This window comes from Geotrypetes seraphini, chromosome 15, assembly GCF_902459505.1.
Source record: "Geotrypetes seraphini chromosome 15, aGeoSer1.1, whole genome shotgun sequence".
NCBI classification, from domain to species: Eukaryota; Metazoa; Chordata; class Amphibia; order Gymnophiona; family Dermophiidae; genus Geotrypetes; species Geotrypetes seraphini.
Genome location: NC_047098.1, coordinates 15,072,854 through 15,093,843, shown reverse-complemented (window position 1 = coordinate 15,093,843; position 20,990 = coordinate 15,072,854). Strand labels below are relative to the sequence as shown.

At 43.5% G+C, this 20,990-nt stretch overlaps 1 long non-coding RNA gene across 1 annotated transcript in view; it reads left to right on the top strand.

The window, feature by feature from the left end:
• The first annotated feature begins 107 nt into the window (after positions 1-107).
• LOC117348876 overlaps positions 108-20,990 on the top strand; it is a 166,771-nt gene continuing 145,888 nt past the window's right edge. The window contains exons 1-2 of the long non-coding RNA XR_004537061.1: positions 108-237; positions 4,869-4,983. This is a non-coding gene — a long non-coding RNA (uncharacterized LOC117348876). The remainder of the gene's footprint in view (positions 238-4,868; positions 4,984-20,990) is intronic.

Sequence of the window (20,990 nt, the reverse complement as noted above, 5' to 3'; positions counted from 1 at the left end):
CGCCCAAAGGCTCCGTTTCGACCAATCGCAACGCTGCTGGCTTCTTGCCTTCGTCGTCAGGGGACGTTTGTGGGATGAGGATGATGGAGGGAGTGCGACGGGGAAAGGAGAGAGCAGTGGGAAATAGTTGGGGGGAAGGAAGCCCAAGTGACATTTCCGTATAGCATAATCACAGACTTGATGAAAAAGAACTTCAGAACCCATGAATCTGAGATCACGTTCCACATAATCTTATTGGTATGACAAATAAGTTTGAGAAACCTCTATTTGTGAATTCTTCCCCTTACCAAGGGCTCCTTGTATGAAGCCGCGTAATGTAATGTAATTTATTTCTTATATACCGCTACATCCGTTAGGTTCTAAGCGGTTTACAGAAAATCTACATTAAGATTATAAATAAGAAAGGTACTTAAAAAAATAGCGTGTGCTAATGTGATGGCGGCGCTAGCCGCTACCGCCTCCTCTTGAGCAGGGTAGTTTTTCGACTAGCGCGGGGGTTAGCGCGTGATGAAAAGTCGCCGTGCGATAAAGCCGCTAATGCGGCTTCGTAAAAGGAGCCCCAAATGTTTAGGGAAACCTGTGAAATCTCTTTTGTATGACAATTTTGGCTAAAGACACCCAATCATGCTCCTTGAGAGGACACTATCCTTTCAGGCAGGCATCTGGAACGACACCCTAAGCGCCCTTCTGAACTCTCCATCATTTCAATCCTTCAGAAAAAAACTCTGAAAACCCACTTATTCGGCAAGTTTATCTGATCCTTCGAACCCCCATCCAATCTAATTACACTCCCAACACGCACCTCCTCCTACCTTTGCAACCCACCCTCTTCTTACCCTCTCCCACTAAACCAGTGCTGTAATCTCCCTGTTCTCTACACTTGAATCGATACCTGCTGTATCCACATTGTATTTCTACTTTATTGTATACTGTCTTGAACTGATGGGATATAAATAAAGCTATTATTATTATTATTATATAATTCCATTTGTATTTCATCTGCGTCCGGTAGATTCTCTTTATTATACACCGCTCTCAACTGTTAAGGTATAGCGGGTTATAAATAAATTATTATTACGGTATTATTATTATAACCTGGCTTAGGAGTGAGGTTCATTCTTGTTATGGTATGTGTAAACTGAGTGAACATACTTAAGCAGCCCTACTTTTCAGTAACAGCTCCTACTTTATGGAATGCTATGCCTCTACATCTTCGCCATGACTCTTCAGTAGCAAAGTTTAAATCAGACTTTAAAACATTCCTATTTCAGGATGTCTATAGCATACAATTTAAGAGATTTCTTTTATTACTCTATAATTTTAACTATTTCTTTTCTCCCTTTAAGGTTGACATTGCTGAAGGGTTAGAAGGAAAAGTTTGCCTTTTTGTGGATGATACCAAGATTTGTAACAAAGTAGACACCGAAGATGGAGTGGAAAATAGGAAAAAGGATCTGCAAAAGTTAGAGGACTGGTCTAATGCCTGGCAACTAAAATTCAATGCAAAGAAATGCAGAGTATGCATTTGGGGATTAATAATCAGAAGGAACCGTATATGCTGGGAGGTGAGAAGCTGATATGCACAGATGGGGAGAGGGACCTAGGGGTGATAGTATCCGAAGTAGAGGTCTGCACGGCAATGGGGATCGCGGGAATCCCGCCCCCTAACCCACGGGACTCCCATGGGGACCCCCCTCTGGCCCACGGGACTCCCACAGGTCCCCCCTGTAGCCAACGGACTCCCATGGGAATGGAAGGCTTTGGAAGCAGGGTTCGTCCATATAATATAATGGACACATCAACCTTAGTAAAAGAGGGGGTTTATAAGTTAATTACCTGAACAGAAAACAAAAAAAGGGTTCCACCAAAGAGATTCCACAAGGAAAACAGCAAAAGAAACTGAAATTGATGATCCTGTCAGAAGTAATTGCTGCTTTTTATGGGGACGGGCGGGAATGGAGGTAATTACTTGCAGGGATGGGTGGGGACGGAGAGGATCCTGACGGGGACGGGTGGGGATGGAGAGGATCCTGGCGAAGACGGGTGGGAACGGAGAGGATCCTGGTGGGGATGGGTGGGATTTCTGTCCCCACGCAACTCTCTAATCCGAAGATCTAAAGGCAAAAAAAACAGTGTGACAAGGCGGTGGCTGCTGCCGGAAGGATCCTGGGCTGTATAAAGAGAGGCATAGCCAGTAGAAGGAAGAAGGTGTTGATGCCTCTGTATAGGTCGTTGGTGAGGCCCCACTTGGAGTATTGTGTTCAGTTTTGGAGACCGTATCTGGCGAAGGACATAAGAAGACTTGAAGCAGTCCAGAGGAGGGTAACGAAAATGATAGGAGGCTTGCGCCAGAAGACGTATGAGGAGAGACTGGAAGCCCTGAATATGTATACCCTAGAGGAAAGGAGGGACAGGGAAGATATGATTCAGACGTTCAAATACTCGAAGGGTATTAACGTAGAACAAAATATTTTCCAGAGAAAGGAAAATGGTAAAACCAGAGGACATAATTTGAGGTTTAGGGGTGGTATATTCAAGAGCAATGTTAGGAAATTCTACTTTACGGAGAGGGTGGTGGATGTCTGGAATGCGCTCCTGAGAGAGGAAAATGGTGATGGAGTTCAAAGAAGCATGGGATGAACACAGAGGATCTAGAATTAGAAAATAATAGTAAATATTGAATTAAGGCCAGTACTGGGCAGACTTGCACGGTCTGTGTCTGTATATGGCCGTTTGGGGCAGGATGGGCTGGGGAGGACTTCAATGGCTGGGAGGGTGTAGATTGGCTGGAGTGAGTTTTGATGGAGATTTCGGCAGTTGGAACCCAAGCACAGTACCAGGTAGAGGTTTGGATTCTTGCCCAGAAATAGCTAAGAAGAAAAAAATTAAATTGAATCAGGAAGGGCAGACTGGATGGACCATTCGGGTCTTTATCTGCCATCATCCACTATGATACTATGTTAATTTCCCCCCCCCTCTTTCCATATGTATCATGTCAAACAGCTTTTGTTAACCCTTTAACTCTTTGTTTTTATTTTTATTGCTAACCACTTAGATTCATCAAGATTGGTATATCAAGAATGGAATAAACTTGGAACAAGACTTGAGAGAGGGGAAATTAGGCTTATGTTTGTTTTCAACCTTAAGATTATACAGTACGGTAATTGTCAGCTGTTCTAAACTGTTAACGGCAGGTACACCCCCAGCTTCTATATATGGTGTCCATATAAAGGGTTACCAGACGTCTGGATTCCCCCGGACATGACCTCATTTTAAGGACATGTCTGGGGGTCCAAACGGCTTTTCAAAACCTGGCACTTTGGGAAGGGGTACGAGCACAAGTTGAAAGAAAGTCAAGACGATGGCGGTGAACAGCCCATTTAAGTAGCTTGGATCAGAAGGGGAGGAGGGAGAAGGGGGGGGATATTTTTCAATTTATACATTTTTCCGTTGTGTATTTAGAATTCTGTTTTTGAAGTGATGGAATTTTTTTGTGCTGCAATTATCAGAGCTCTTTTTTGACTGAAAACTGAAAATTTGGTTTGGTTTCTATGAACAGTGCAATTCTGATCTAGCATTGAATATTGAGTAGTATTGTAGTTCTTGATTATTTTCTGCCCTTTCTCCTTGTGCTATGGTAATTGAAATCACCCATTATTATTGTGTTGTCAAATATGTTAGTTTCTGTTAAAATTTCATCATTTATCCATTCTGGTCAAGCAGAGGGCAGTATACTTCCACTACTATTCTTTTTTCCTTCACTCCCAGAATATATATTTATTAAGATTCCATGGTGCATTTTGTTTCCTGTAGATCTTTCATTCTGTTTAGCTCAATGTCCTCTTTAATATATAGTATCACCCCTCCACCAATTTTATATACCATTGAGATATAATTTGTTCTGGGGTATCACAATGTCCTATCGGTTATCCTCACTCCACCATGTCTCCAAGATGCTTATTATATCTCCCCTTTATTCAGTGCTATATATTCTAAATCAGTATTTCTTAACTTCTTCAAGCCTCTGGCAGATGTACATTCCAAAAACTGACATATTCTAATCCCAAAATAGAAAATAAAATTACTTTTTCTATCTTTGTTTTCTCGTCATGTGGGGGGTCTAATATTCAACAGCGCTTTTGTTGTCTGCCACTGATGTTAAACACGGATATTCAATGCTGGACCATTTCCAGCAACTAGCATTGAATTTCCAGTTTCATTTTTGGCCTTGGCAATTTAACCTGTTATGCCAATATTCAGCACTAACTGGTATAGGGTCGGATTCTGTAACCGGCACTATCGGTGGCTGCCTTAAAAGCGGCCACCGATCGCATGTCAACCATGCATTGCGCAGGTTTCAGAATCATGCCTAAGGGAAAGATAGGCACTGGACATGTAGGCCAGAGTTTTCTGGGCCTATGTTTCCAGTGACTATCTTTGCGTGACTCGTATCTATGTAGGCGCTTTAGGCCTCCTAGTGCCAATTCTGACGTTGGCCACAAGGTGTATTTAAACTCTGGGATTCGTTGCCAGAGAATGTGGCTTTGCTGGGTTAAAAAAAACGCTTGAATAATTTCCTAAAAGAAAAGTTTATAGGCCATTATTGAGATGACTTGGGGGAAATTCACTGCTTATTTCTAGGATAAGCAGCATAAAATCTGTTTTACTACTTGGGATCTAGCTAGGTACTTGGAACCTGGGACACTGTCTTAAAAACTTGAGTAAATGGAATAAACAGGATACTGGGCTTCATGGACCTTCGGTCTGTCCCAGTATGGCAGTTCTTTTGTTCTTATGAATGAAGTTGGGAGCTGTTCCTGGCTGGTTAAATAGCTTTGAATATTAATCTGTTTGTTTTCTAATATTAGTCCCAGCTTGATTTCTGAGACCTTCAGTGGTGCCTTCGATGGGTAAAATCAGGCGCTACATATCATTGTTCTTCATTGCAAGACCCAGAGGCCAGTGACCCCCCCCCTGACTACAGTAAGTGTGGCTTTCTCCCTTCTCTGCTCTCAACAATACATACCCCAGCAGAAGCTTTCTGCTAGCACTCCAGAACAACTGGTCAGAACCAGATTAAGCAAGTTAGAACCAGCTAGAACCAGTTTATACACGTTTAACTGCTGTGAACTAAACCAGTTGGAACCAGTTTAAATTGGTCAATGTGAACTGGTCAGGACCAGATTGGTTTAAAGCAGTTTAAACCTTTGAACCAGTCAGAACCAGTTTAAACTGGTGAAAACATATTCCACAGTACATTTTCTTCCTGTGGCACCAAGTGCACACAAGACTTTGCACCAGCTGGAAGATAATCAAACTTGTGACACTTGGTTCAAAAGAGTGGATAGCTCCCATCTTCCTAGTGGTCTGCTGTCAGCCTTTTATTTTTAGTGAGTTGCTTAATTATTTAAAGTACCGTAGCTAAGGGAATAGGGATACTTAAACTAATATGGATGCTATTTATTTTATGTTTGCTTCAAGATGAACTGTAAGGACCTGGATCTAATCAATTCCTAAGGGCTAATAATTTGCTGATACAGAAGCCCATTAAACGTTGAGGTGAAAATTTTTCCTCCTGCCCTCTTAATTGGCTTAACAACCCATAAATCAAAGACCGAGCCTGCGTGGGTGGGAATTGGAATCAAATGCTAAATAAAAAGTTTTGCTGATAAGTTATACCTGAACCGACGATATAAATAAACATAGAATGTATCAGTTTAACCCTTCTTCCATTTACTCAAGTTTTTAAGACAGTGTCCCAGCAAATCCTTTCCTACCGTGTTTCCCCAAAAATAAGACAATGTCTTATATTAATTTTAGGCCCAAAAAACGCACTCGGTCTTATTTTCAGGGTAGTTTTTTTGTCATTTACATGATCATCTCTTCCTTCCGCTCCTTCACCTCCGTCATCTTTCCTTTCTCTCCCTCACATGTGCAGCATCTTTCTATCCCTCCCTCCCTCCCATCTCCCTGTGCAGAAGAACCCTTGCCCGGATTTTATTCTTCCTTCCCTCCCTCCCATCCCTCGTGCAGCAGAACCCTTGCCCAGCTTCTATCCTTCCCTCCTTTCCTCCCTCCCATCCCTTGTGCAGCAGAACCCTTGAGCACTCCCGCGCTGCGCAGCCGAGCCCCCGCTGACCCGCTGAGGACCAACCACAGGGGACTCCGAAACGCTTTCCCGATTGGCCATTATGCCATCCATCGCCCTCACGCGACTCAAACAAGCATGGGAAGAAGGGAAGGCAAAGAGCAGCAAGAAAAACCCTTTAAAACTAAATGGAAAACCTGGCGGTCCACCAAAGCCGAGGCACAGCCATGACAGTGGCGCCTCCGTTCAGCTCTTCACCCTCACTGAGTCACGGATCTCGACGGAGGGGGGAGCGCCCGGCTGCTGGTCATGAGCCCCGCTGCTACGGTGTGCGCACCACCCAGCAAATGGCCACCACCGCCCCCTCCTTCCCCCCTTCCCCAGCGATGGCAAAGGTAAAAGGGTTGGGTTCAAAACACTCACAGACTCCATCTTCCCAGCAGCTGAGCTGCCCCGCTCCGAAGCTCCGTCTGTCAGCCAAAGACAGATACGAGGCCACTCCTGCACCCAAGGCCGCCGTTATTCCTCGGCGTAGCAGCACGAAGAGGGACTAGGGCTTATTTTCGGGGTAGGTCTTATTTTCAGGGAAACACGGTAGCAGTACCAGATCCTGTCTCTGCACTCAAACTGGATTTACATTTTCAAAGTATTTGCTTTGGTACTCGTGTTTACATGTGGGAAAAATATTCTCTTTCAGTGCTTCCCAAGCTCTATAGTGGGGGAAAATGGATAGTGAAGGAAAGGTAGGCCATCAGAAGTATGTGTAAGGTATTCCTTTCAAAATCCCTGTGTTTACTTCCTTCATTTATTATCAGATACATTGTACTTATGTTAATTAAAAAAAAACTTTATATACCGCATACCAGCCAACAAAGGATCTGAGCGGTTTACAATATATTTTTCACATCAATTAAGAAAAGAACTCCATTCAAGAATTGAAAAGGAAAGAATTAAAAGAAAAAGTGTTTGTTTGTTTTTTTTTAAATCCTAAAATTCATAAAATTCTATGACAATCAAAATATCCATATTAAAAATTAACAAATTAATACAAACTGAAAATTTTCTCAACAAAAAAAAATCAATAATTACACACATACAGATTGCGGTTCCATACTCATTTCTTCAATTTGGGAAAGGCCAATTGGAAAAAATGTGCCTTTACAAAGTACGTTGAGAGAAGCTCCCTCACAGCTGCAGCCTTGGGATCATTTTTGTTAATCTGTACGCAGGTTTGTAGTTTATGGACTTACAAATTTAGCAGGAGGGATGGTAGGTACGCTTAAATGACCAGTAAGTTGACAGTTACATTGTTTACATCAAGGTCAGGGTTCAGTACCAAATAAAAGTAACGGGGGTTGATATTTAGAAAATGGGAGACAGCCCAGTTAACTTCGGTCGACGGTGAGCCAGAATATTCAATGCTGGGCAGTTTCCAGTAACCAGCATTGAATATCCGTTTGGTTTTTGTGGCCGTCATTAACTTAACTGGCTAAATGAATATTGAGCGCTGGCCAAATATAAGACTCCTATTTCTGTGGCTCAATTTGGCCAGCCAATGCTTAAATATTCATGAATAGCTGGCTACGTTGTACAATGTAGCCACTACACCATGAATATTCAGCAAGATAGCTGGTTATTTCTCACTGAATATTAGGGCTCCTTTTACAAAGCTGCGCTAGCGGTTTTAATGCACGCCCCAGATTAGCTCACACTAGAGTGCACGCTAGCCGGAAATCTACCGCCTGCTCCAATTTAGTGTGTGGCAATTCAGGGTGCGCTATTTCGCGCGTTAAGGCCCTAGTGCAGGCTTTGTAAAAGGAGCCCTTAGCCAGCTAAATGCTATTTAAGGGAAAGGGATTTGTATACCACCTTTTTGTAGTTTTACAACCACACTCAAAGTGGTTTACGTAGGTACTCAGTGGGTTCACATTCTATCTAATGTACCTGGAGCAGTGGACGATTAAGTAACTTGTCCAGGATCACGAGGAGCAGTGTGGGGTTTGAACCCCACAACCACAGGGTGCTAAGGCTGTAACTCTAACCTCTACCCCATACTCTCCTCCATATTGGCCTAGAGCCATTCCTGACCATTTAAATAGCACTGAATATCAAAGGGCACATGAGGACAACCTGGCCTGCATAATTCTCACTTCAGTACTTTAGTTATGAGTCACTTCTAGGAGGTGATATCAGCTAAAGTGAGATTCTTTTCCTCCCAAACCAGGAAGCAGAGCAGCTGCGTAGTTGCTAAGAGAATTTATAAATGGCAGTAATCACCAGGAGTAAGAGGCTACTGAATAAGGTTGCCAACTGGATTCAGATTTGCCCAACGGGGCTGATCCAGTCCTGGGTTCACCCCCATTGCATGCAGGGACTTGTAGTTTTGGTTTTCTTAGGGACTGCAAGGGGGGAGAAATCAAAATTACAAGTCCCCGCATGCAATGCAGTAAATTTAGGACTGGATCAACAGTGTTGGGTAAATCTGAATCCAGTTGGCAATCTTACTACTGAAAGAGGAAAAAGCAGTGACTCTCTACCAAGAGACTAGGGGGGGGGGGGGGGGGGTCCTATATGTCTAATTAGAGATGTTTCCATATTTCAATTTATTATGGCCAGGAATCCAACACAGAGCCTTCCCATCTTTTCTGAATATTACAAAAGAATAAGAAAAGCCTTGCTGAGACAGATTACGGTCCATCGATCCCAGCATCTTGTCTCCGACAGTGGTCAATCCAGGCTAGATCCCAAAAAGTAGACCTGCTTCTTATGGTTCATTCCAGGGATTGTATTGTATTGTGTTTATTAGGCACCTACCTTAGGCACCTACCTTCAAAAAGCTCATAATTGGAAAAAATAAAATTAGCCGATAGGTGCCTACCCAATTCTATAAAAGTTTTTGATAGGCACCATTAGGCATGATTCTGTAAACGGCAACTAAGCACGACTGACGCACGGCCGTTGCCTTTTTTCTAGGTGCTTTCTGAGTTAGGCGCCATGTACAGAATCCAGCCCCAAATGGTTCATGTGCTTTGTATTTGATTGTATTATGTATTTTAATGAGCATAATAATGTACTTTATTGAGAAACTATCGGCTAGAGGCTGCACTGCACTAACAGCCCTGCAGCCCAAAGAGATTTAAAGGGCTTCGGGGCTGTTGCCGTGCGGCAGCTGCTAGCGCGGCTTTGTAAAAGAGGCCGTAAGTTCCCCCTTTATTGGGCTGTTGGAGCTGTCCACCCATCTGTAGGCCCCACCAGGCTTACCATAATTTTTCTGCTGCTCTAATAGTGAACTCAAATCGCTCTTCCTGATGCCAGCTCGTCATAAAATAGCATCAGTGACCTCTAGTGGTAGTTTTGACCTTGACAGCAATCTGGAAATAGAAATCATAAACTATACTTTTCTAGATCAGTGTTTTTCAACCTTTTTACACCTATGGACCGGCATCGGTCCGTGGACCGGCAGTTGAAGAACACTGGGCTAAGTCGTGGGCCAGACCCTGCCCATCTCTACCCAATCTCCACCCCAGACCCCGCCCCCATAGCAGTACTAATTGCACCTTGCACGTCCCATGCCTCGTCTGGAAGCCTTCCCTCTGACATTGCAAGGTCAGAGAGAAGGCTTCTGGTTCAGGCGCAGAATGCCCGTAGGAGCCACTGCCCATGGCTTTTGTGCACTGAATCAGTAAGGAAGAGGGAGCTGGCTCGAAGATAACGCCGCATCGATCGCACCATGGACCGGCGGTTGAAGAACACTGTTTTGGGCCTGATGCACGTGCTGGCCCTGTGGACCGGCAGGAAATTTCTGTGGACCGGCACTGGTCCATGGACCGGTGGTTGAAGAACACTGTTCTAGATGACATGCTTTCACCCAACAGTGGTGGCCTAGAAATAGAAATCATGGGGGGTCACACTCTTCCAGGTGACATCCTTCCAACTGGCAGCATCCTATAAATAGAAATCATAGGCCATACTGTTTCACGTGACATGTTTCCATCCGACATCTCACACTGAAATATACAATGAGCGTCAGAGCTGTTACCGTGGCAGCTGGCACTAAAAACGCTAGCGCGGCTTTGTAAAGGAGGTGAGGAGGGGGAAATGAAGCAATGACTTTCTGATTTATCGCTACCAAGCATTTTTTTATATGTATAGCTTCATTATTGCTCATATATAATGACAAAATAAAACGAGAAAGGTCGCTTTTGTTATGGTTTTCACTTTGCCGCACATTAAAAGCTGCGTATGTTTTCTTCCAATCTGATTAAAAAGTTTCTTTTTATTAGAACTTGTGGGCAGGCAGGAGAGGTGGAGAGAAAGCTGAAAATGAATGTTCTGTGCGGGCCCAGGCTTTTAAGCAACAGGGGAGAGAAAAATCCAGCCCATAATCTTATTAAACATGAAGTGAGACTCAGGCTGTGAAAAAGAATGTGTAAATTAGTCTCTCAAAGCAGATTCCTTTTGCCTCCCACTTGCAAGCATGTCTGTGTTTTAAACCCTCTTGGCTCATTAAGGGCTGGATTCACTAAGCAAACTGATCGTGTACCGATCGGTTTGCGACCCAATTTCCCTCTGACCCGACTCACTAACCTGTGTACTGATCCGTGCATGCAAATGCGATTCACTAAACTTTCTTCTGGCACACCGACTGGCTGACCGATCAAAAAACTAGCGACTGGTGAGGACCAGTCGCTTGTGCTAAAACCCCGCTCTCTGCCCCGATTCTCCTGCTCTGGCCGCCCCAACTCGCCTGCCCTGTTCAGCCCCGACTCTCCAGCCCTGCTCAGCCCTGACAAGAGCTAAAATAAATCAGAAGCTTATTGTGAAAAATATTCCAAACAACGTATAAGAAATTCTTTTCCCCCCCTTCTTTCTTCAGGTCCGAATCCAAGGTTTGTCTAGGAATGTTCAGTTTATGGTCGTAGAGTAAATACACAAATGGCTCCCTAGCTCTCCGCCTCCCCCAACTTTCCTGCTCTCTGCTGCCCTTTCCTGCCGTGCGAGCCCTTGGTTTTAACCCGCTTTAAAACCATGGGCTCACACTGCAGGGAAGGGCAGAAGAGAGCAGGTGAGTCGGGGCCAGTAAAAAAATGTTAACAAGAAACCCCCCAAACCAGACAGAACACACATGGCAGACCATCTACGGGCAAAGTAGATGGTCTGCACATGCGTCGGGATCGCTACCTAGTGATTGGTGTTGGTGGATGGGGGCGTGCCTCCAATCGCCTCCATTAGAATATTCTGGCTTCCAGAATCGATCGGCCCTGCCCGGATCGGACACAGATCGGTCACGATCGGGCAGGTTAGTGAATCGGGCCCTTAGTTAAGCTTTAGTAGCACAACTATGGCCTAGATCAGGGGTAGGCAATTCCGGTCCTCGAGAGCCTGAGCCAGGTCAGGTTTTCAGGATATCCACAATAAATATGCATGAGATAGATTTGCATCTCAAGGAGGCAGTGCATGCAAATCCCATCTCATGCATATTCATTGTGGATATCCTGAAAACCTGACCTGGCTCAGGCTCTCGAAGACCGGAATTGCCTACCTCTGGCCTAGATTCACTAACCTTCCCGATCCAATCCTATCCAATCCGTGGCAGGCCGACTGATCCACAACATGTCCTCATGCAAATGGGGGGTGATCGGAGGAACACCCCCCCACAGACCACATGGATCACTGGAGAGCGATCCTGATACATGCACAGACCATCTTCTTTGTCGTTAGATGGTCTGCGCATGCTTTCCGTGCAAGGAGGAGCTAGAAACATTTTTTTTAACAGAGCTGGAAACTTTACTTTTTCGTGAGCCTGTGGTTTTAACCTGCGGGGCTGCACTGCGGCGTGTTCTGGAATTTACTTAACAGAACACAGAACTGTAGTGTAGAACACAGAACTGTAGTGCAGCCCCGCTTTAAACCCGCGGGTTAAAACCACATTACTGCGTGGCATCTGTGCATCCGCAGACTTCCTCCTGTCTGACAAGAGCAGGCGGGGGGGGGGGGGGGGCACGGAATTAGGGCATTACAGGGCAGGGATGGATGGGCTGGGGGGGAGGCGAGTCTAGGGGTCTGGATTTTCCGATTGGCAGCCCTAGAATTGCCATATGGCTCCAGAAAAAGGAGGACGGATTGAGACATCCGGGTTTTGCTTCCATTTATCCATTTATTTAAAAGCATAGGATCAGATATTTAGCTGGCATCAATCGGTGGTATTCTGACTGCCCCCCAGTGTTATCCATGGCTATTCAATGCCGGGCCATATCCGGGCGCTGGCGTTGAATGTCCAGGTTTACAGAGCCAGCAAAAGCATAACCAGTAAAGTCCAATGATCAGCACTAGAGAATGACACGGTGACAAAATTTGTCACCGTTCCCGTCCCTGCGGATAACCGCGGGAAACCATCGTCATGTCATTCTTTAAGAAGAGAGAGAAGAATCAGAGTATGAATGGCCACAACTACTGACCCGCAAGCTTTGCTTTGAAGAATGCCGGTGTAGAAGGACTGAGGTTGAAACAGACACTACAGAATGACAGTCTCTGGTATCCAGAGCAGATATTGTGATGTCATAATGCCTCATTCCACCAGTGCCTAAGAGCCAATCACATCAGTGATGTCACAATGGCTTCATTATCCTTGGCTCCCATAAGAATCAGAGTATGAATGGCCACAACCACTGACCCAAAAGCTTTGCTTTGAAGAATGCTGGTGTAGAAGGACCGAGGCTGAAATAGACACTAGAAAATGACATGGGATTATTTCCCGTGGTTATCCGCGGGGACGGGAACGGTGATGAATTTTGTCACCGTGTCATTCTCTAGCACTTAACTGCCTATGGTGAACTGCATAAAGATATGACTGATTTTTATGCTGTCCTGTTTTTGCGATTACCTTGGCCAGTTAACTGCTGAATATTGGCAGTTAACCAGCCAAGTACTGACTTTGCCCCTGGAACGTCCCTAAAATAGCTGGTTTGGATTTGGGCACTAACCAGACATTTTCTATGCCACTATCCAGTTAAGTGTCATTGAATATGACCAGTTAGCCCCCCCCCTTCCCCCCCACAAGTGATATAATCAGCCAGGAGCAATTGCTGGCCAGTTAAATTTGCTTTCAATATCGACCTGATGATGCCTAAGGGGCAAATTAGGAGCCTAAACGCTAACTGAGGAGGGGGGGGGGGCTTTGAATTTTGAGTAAGCGATAAATCAAATTTTAAATAAACTTAAAAAAAACAAACAAACTTGAACAGAAGGTTTGCCTAAGTGCCCAATACTCTTGCATCAGGCTTGAATAAAATTGCCTTCCTCCCTCAAATCCAAAATACCCCCTTTCCTCTGTTCAAAATCACTACTGCTGTTGTTGTTGTTTTTAGTTCAACCTTTATTGAGAAAAAAATTTGAAATGATAGAGAACAAGAAAAACCAAAACACCCCCCCTGTAATTACACATCTGAGTTTGTATGAATCATTAATGAAATGGCAAAGTACCTGTTGAAAGGACGGTAGTAATTATTTTTTTTAGTATTTATAAACCACTTATAGCCTAAGTGGTTTATATTCAGGTACTTAAGCATTTTTCCCTATTTATCCCAGCGGGCTCATACTCTACCTAATGTACCTGGGGCAATGAGGGGTCACAAGGATCAGCGAGGGATTTGAACCCACAACCTTAGGGTGCTGAGGCTGTAGCTCTAATCCCTGCGCCACACTCGAGTAAATGTGTTGAAACTGTCTGGCCCAGGACACTCTTCTATAATGGCGGAGGCTTCTCCCTATGCGTTTGAGATATCCTTTTATTTTCCAGAGTCCAAGTTGAACTCGCTAATATCAGCTCAGTGCTGCTTATGCCCTGATGGTGCCTGCTGAGCTTGCTAGATCCAGACGGTGCTGACTCAGACACAATGTTTAGCAGAAGGGCCTGCGAAGTTCACAGCGCTGTTCCAGGCTGAGAGCCTCCAGAAATTAAACATGTTCTTTTGATCGCCTCTGCTCTCCCTGATGAGGAAGCAAGGAACACAGCTGGATGCTCATTTAACATGCACAAAAGAGGAAATTTCAAGCGTGGTTAGGAAGAAAATTCAGTTTTCTTCAAAACAGTATTACCAGCAAGAGTTTCTTATACAATAGCCCCCATATTCTATACATCTAAAGTTATGCACGCTTAGCTGATGCATGCAAATAACCTAATGATATAAAAGGCTTAATCAGTGCCAATAATTGGCAATTAACACCTCAGATTTAGAAAAAAAACCAACAACCTATAAACCATTCAAAATGTACCAGCCAGACTTATTTTTTCAGCAACTAAATATGACAAAGTGACACCCTATTACCTCAAACTACGCTGGCTCCCCTTCGAAGCAAAATGCCTTTTAAAAATACATACGCTGATCTTTTTAATCTTCCATGGTGAAACAGCGGACCCCATGTTGAATTTAATCGAAATACCAACCCAATCTGATCAACAACCATATGAGAATACGATCCCCAAATCCTAGAGGAATCCAAAGCTATTCACTCTACAACCATTCCATACGTGGCAGCAAACTGGTGGAATCCTTTATCAGCATAATTAAGGAACACCCTCCCCTAACAAAACTTTTGTAAAGGTCTAAAAACCTATCTACAGTATTTGGAAAATATCTTACTCCTTCCCCAATAGAAACCAAACAAGGCACAAACCACCTCGCCCATCTCAATAGGTGATGAAGCTCTCTACATCCCCATCACCCCACAAACCAGTGACACTTATACCAGAACCCGTAATTTCAGGATTACAACACCAGATATAGCCAATCTTCTCTCCAAACCAGACGTCTGGATTTCCCTGGACATGTCCTCCTTTTAGAGGACACGTCTGGACGGCTTTTCAAAACCCGGCACTTTGCCCGGGTTTTGAAAACCTTCCAGCTTGGATAGACGTCGGGACAGCATCTGCGTATGCCCAGATGCCACGTGGTTATGACACCAGCACATGTGCAGATAACATAACATAATAGCGAATTTCTAGACCGCATAACCCTTAGTTCAATGCGGTTAACAAAAGATTATGCTATGAAAAAATTCAAGAATCCAAGAATAATGTGATATACAGAAATTACCCTGGATTCCTAAAGAATCCAAAAATTCCAACAATTTGCAATGGTCTACTAAATCAGAAGCGCTGCTCAGATCAAACTGAAGCATTACTACCCTTGCTCAAAAGGCTATTCAAATGATCCAATAGTGTAGCTAATACCGTCTCTGTACTATAGTGGGATCTAAAACTCGATTGAGAATCATGCAACAAGGAGTGAGATTCTAAATATTTTGTTAGTTGAATTTGCACCAACCCCTCCATGATCTTTATATAGAAGAAGATGGATGCTATTGGTCTATAGTTTGTCCTGCCGACAAGTGAACAGGTTGAGGGGGCTGGGCTGGGGGTGGGATGGGCGTGACTCGGGCGAGACTAGGCGGGCCTTGGGGCGGATTTTAGTTCCAGAAAATCTGGTAACCCTAACCATAATCATACGCCTACACGAACACAAACCAAGGTATATATCTATGTCATGAACCCTAATGAAATAATGTAAATCCTGGACATGGCCAGTAGAGAATGACACGGTGACAAAATTCATCACCGTTCCCGTCCCCGCGGATAACCACGGTAAACCATCTTCATGTCATTCTTTAAGGAGAGAGGGAAGAATCAGAGTATGAATGGCCACAACCGCTGACCCTCAAGCTTTGCTTTGAAGAATACTGGTGTAGAAGGACCGAGGTTGAAACAGACACTACAGAATGACAGTCTCTGGTATCCAAATATTGTGATGTCATAATGCCTCATTCCACCAGTGCCTAAGAGCCAATCACATCAACTCTTGCATCCTGTTCAAATTGTAATATCCTGTATCTTACTGTAAAAATCCTGTACCGGTCCACTCTGTAAATCACTTTATCCTATGGTAAACCTCCCCGGTACCTGCTCACTTTGTATTAACCTGTATCGTATTGTAAACTTCTCCTGTTCCTGTTCACTTTGTAATATCCTATTCAATTTGTATTAACCTGTATCGCATTGTAATCATCTCCTGTTCCTGTATCTTGTTCCTGCTCTCTTTGCAATATCCTCTCCTCTCTGTAAACTTCCCCCATTATCGCTTCCAAATTGTAATTCCCTGTATATTATTCATTGTAATTCCGACTTATTATGCACACTCTTCCACTTAGCCTATGTATCTCAAATCCCTGGTTCCAATTCCTAGCTTATTTCCTGTTCCAAACATATGTATCTTGTTGTAAACATATGTCTCCTGCTGTAAACACTGCACGACCTTCTTTGTAAACCGCTTCGAACTTATGGTATAGCGGTATATAAGAAATAAAATTATTATTATTATTATTATCAGTGATGTCACAATGGCTTCATTATCCTTGGCTCACATAAGAATCAGAGTATGAATGGCCACAACCACTGACCCTCAAGCTTTGCTTTGAAGAATGCTGGTGTAGAAGGACTGAGGCTGAAAGGGGCTGTATACTAAAAAATAAAATGGGATTATTTCCCGCGGTTATCCGCGGGGACGGGAACGGTGATGAATTTTGTCACCGTGTCATTCTCTAATGGCCAGCCTCTTCTAAATTGTAAATCGCATTGAACTCCTTCTGGGGCATAATAGCAATCCATAAATACTAATGTAATGTATTAATTGGCATTAACTGGAGTTAATTAAAAGTTAGGCACTTAACTTGGTAGGCGCATAGCACAAAGTGGTAAACGCCTTGTCCAAAGCAAATACAGTGGTACCTTGGTTTACGAGCATAATCCGTTGCAGAAGCATGCTTGTAATCCAAAGCACTCGTATATCAAAGCAAATTTCCCCATAGAAAATAATGGAAACTTAGACGATTCGTTCCACAACCCAAAAGGTTTGCTATAAGGTGCTACTGTATAAGGAACTGGGAGGAAGTGGCGAGGGGTGGCCCATGGCTGGGTACCTGCCTGGATGATGCCCGGGTGCCGCAGCTCCCTCAGCAGCAGTTTTAGGTGGAAGCGCTTCAGGGCGATGCCTCTGCCATCCGCCAGCCTCCCTTTCCACACCACTTTGGAGAACCCCGAGCCCACGTAGCTGGTCCGGGCATTTGAGGAGGGGGCTGTATACGGTATTTGAGACGAGCGCCGTCCTGATAAACCATCGCGTATGCACGCGTTATGAATAAACACGCACAGCGTCAATGAGCGTGTCATCGACGTTGTGCGCGCTTACATGTGATGCACGCGCGCTCGTTTATCGGGATGGCGCTCGTCTTGCGAGTTAAAGTTTGCTGGAGTGTTTTGCTCGTCTTGCGAAACACTCGCAAACTGCATTACTCGCAGACCGAGGTTGGACGGTAGTTAAAAGTGAGCACGGTTAGGGGCGGATCGTGGGCCTGTTTTCAAGTCATCCGCCTGTTTTTGACCTAGGCACCGTTGTGCGCGCGACATAGGCGCAGGCATGTAGGCTAAGAAAACTGTGGCGTAAATAGGGTACAACTAAATGTTGGGACGCCTAGTGGCGCTAAGCGCAGTTTTATACATTACTTTTATCGAATCGCGCTTAGCGGTGCACTAGTAGACACCGATTTTGTAGGCATCCTATAAAGAATTGGGCCCTAGACGACCAAGAACCACCAGATCCTGTCAGGGTTTCAAGTTTCAAGTTTATTCATGTTTTTTGATTAAATGCTTATCCTAAGGTACTAAGCGTTGTACAAAGATTAAAAAAATAATAAGGACATTAACATTTTAAGAGATTAAACGTACATGATTCATTATGGGACATACTTGGGTAACTACTTTATTAAGTCACAAGAAACAGTAGGAGAAAGGGGGAGAACTACAATTTTGAAGAAAAAGTACATAGAAGGAAAATACATAAGGGAGGTGGGAAAAGAAGGAATGCTGGCAAAGATATATGTCAATTTTGGAAACTGCTAAAATTATCAATTTTAGAAACTGCTAAAATTGATATGTATTGTATTTTCAGTTAAAGGCATCTTTAAAAAGAAAGCACTTTAAACTGTTTTTAAACTTCTGCAAATTTCGTTCAGTTCTTAAATATAGGGGAAGAGAATTCCAAGTCATTGGAGCTGTTACAGAGAAAATAAGAGCGCGACGAGTTCCGATTATTTTCAGGGAAGGGACGTTAAGGGTGAACTGTGAAGTAGATCGAAGAGCTCTCGGGGGGGGGGGGGGTTCATACGGAATCAAAAGTCTATCTATGAATGCTGGGGTGTTGGTTTGTATAGTCTTAAAAACAAGAAGAGCAATTTTATATGTTATCCTATGTGTGACAGATAACCAATGAGCTTTTTGTAGCAATGGGGTGACGTGGACAAATTTTTTAGAGCCTGAAATTATCTTAATTGCTGTGTTTTGAATACATTGGAGACGTTTTATGTCTTTTAGGTATGCCCCCTTTAATAAAGAATTGCAATAATCCAATTTAGATATTACTAGAGAATGGACTAATACGTTAAGGGAATTATCGTCGAGAAGGGGAATCAATGATCGTATCATCCTCAACTTATAGAAATAGTTTTTAACCAGTGCTTTATCCTGATGGCCGGTGAGGTATTCAGGATATCTGCAATGAATACACATGAGATAAATCTACACACAGGAGACTCATTAGATGCAAATTTATCTCATGCATAATTATATGTCAATATCTTAAAATCCTGACCAGCTGTGGGTTCATTATAATAATAATAATAACTTTATTTTTCTATACCGCCATAGTCAAAATGACTTCTAGGCGGTTCACATAGGAAGAAGGCTGAACAGTCAGCGAATTACAGAATGCATGAAGAAAGAAGTTACATAATGAATTGGAGAACATGGGGAAAGAATACATGAGAGAAGAAAGATGTTACATAATATGTTGGGGTTGAAAGGGGAAAGAATACCTGAGAGGTCGTCTGATTAGGCAAGGAATTTGTCAAATAGAGCAGTTTTAATTGATTTTCGGAACGTGTTGTAGGTCTGTCTGGCTTTATTTATGTGGTTTCCCAGCCAGGATTGCTGTCTGTTTGCTTGGAACATGAAGGTTCTGTCTAGGAAGGATTTGTATTTGCAGCCTGTGATCTTTGGGTATGCGAAGATGTTTTTGTTTCTGGTGGTTCGTGTGGGGTTGTGTAGAGTGAAGTGAGTTTGCAGGTAGGAAGATGCTAGGCCTCAGACTAGAGGTCTGCACGGGAATGGGGATCGCGGGAATCCCGCGGGTCCCGCGGGAATCCCCCCTAACCCACGGGACTCCCACGGGGACCCCCCTCTAGCCAATGGGACTCCCACGGGGATGGAAGGCTTTGGAAGCAGGGTTCGTCCATATAATATAATGGACACGTCAGCCTTAGTAAAAGAGGGGGTTTATAAGTTAATTACCTGAACAGAAAACAAAAAAGGGTTCCACCAAAGAGATTCCACAAGGAAAACAGCAGCGGAAATACAAAAGAAACTGTGGATTTGATGATCCTGTCAGAAGTAATTGCTGCTTTTTATGGGGACAGGCGGGGATGGAGGTAATTCCTTGCAGGGATGGGTGGGGACGGAGAGGATCCTGTCGGGGACGGGTGGAGATGGAGAGGATCCTGGCGGGGACGAGTGGGGACGGAGAAGATCCTGGCGGGGATGGGTGGAATTTCTGTCCCCGCGCAACTCTCTACCCCAGACTTGTTTGAAACAGATACATGCAAATTTGAACAGTATTTGCGCCTCCACTGGAAGCCAGTGCAATTTTTTGTAATAGGGGCTAATGTGGTCTTTTTTTCTCAGTCCGAAGATCAAGCGAACTGCAGTGTTTTGCACTAATCTTAATTTTTGTACTGTTTTTTTTTGGGGATACCCAGGAAGGCGATGTTGCAGTAATCCGGGGTACATAGGATCAGCGACTGCACCAGTAATCTGAAGGATGTTATGTCAAAGTATTTTTTAATAGTCCTTAGCATCCAAAGCATGTAAAAGCATTTCTTCACCAGTAGGTTTGTGTGGTCAGCCATGGTTAAGTGAGTATCTTGAGTGATACCCGGTATTTTTATGGTTTTGGAGATTGGGTATTCATGGCTGTTTATTTTTAACGATGTTTCGTTATTTTGTCATTGGGGCTTGCCAAAAAGACTTTTGTTTTCTCTGTGTTTAGTTTTAGTTTGAAGCTGGTGGTCCATTTTTCGATTTCTATCATTAGGACAGGTTTCCCTTGTACTGGGGTTAACAAATGGTCTATGTCATCTGGATGGGCTGAGTTAGTCATAATTTTATCCTATAGATTCTAGTTTTGGAGATGGCAGCTATGATCACAGATGGGTCAGATTTTAAGTCCATCCAAAAATAAATATTTGTGTGATGTAGCTGCATTTGCATTGTTGAAGTACAATTCAAATTTGCATGGATTAGATAGTTTACCCTGAAAATGGCCTGATTGGATTGCTTGAGGTCCACTAATATATAACCATATTGCAAAAAAAAAAAAAAAAAAAAGGGGGTTCAGGGCTGCATATCTATATCTAAATTGGACATAGACTTTTTTTTTTTTATTATGCCCCTCCACATGTTGTTAATAAGATTATATTGTGTGTGTGTATATACGAAAAATGAATGATAAAGATGGTATTACAATTAATACTATTATAATTATGGGGGCGGGGTCAAGGGCAAAGCATGGCCAGGGTCTGGAGCAGAGCTTTTGGGTCCCCCCCCAACAAAAAAGCGTTCCGCTGTCTATGATTTTAAGCCTCTGTATAAGATTCTAATGAGATCTCATGTAGAATATTGTCTACAATTCTGAAGACTGCACTTCAAAAAGATATAAACAGGATGGAGTCGGTCCAGAGAAAGGCTACTAAAATGGTTGGTGGTCGGCATATAGGGACAGACTTAAAGATCTCAATA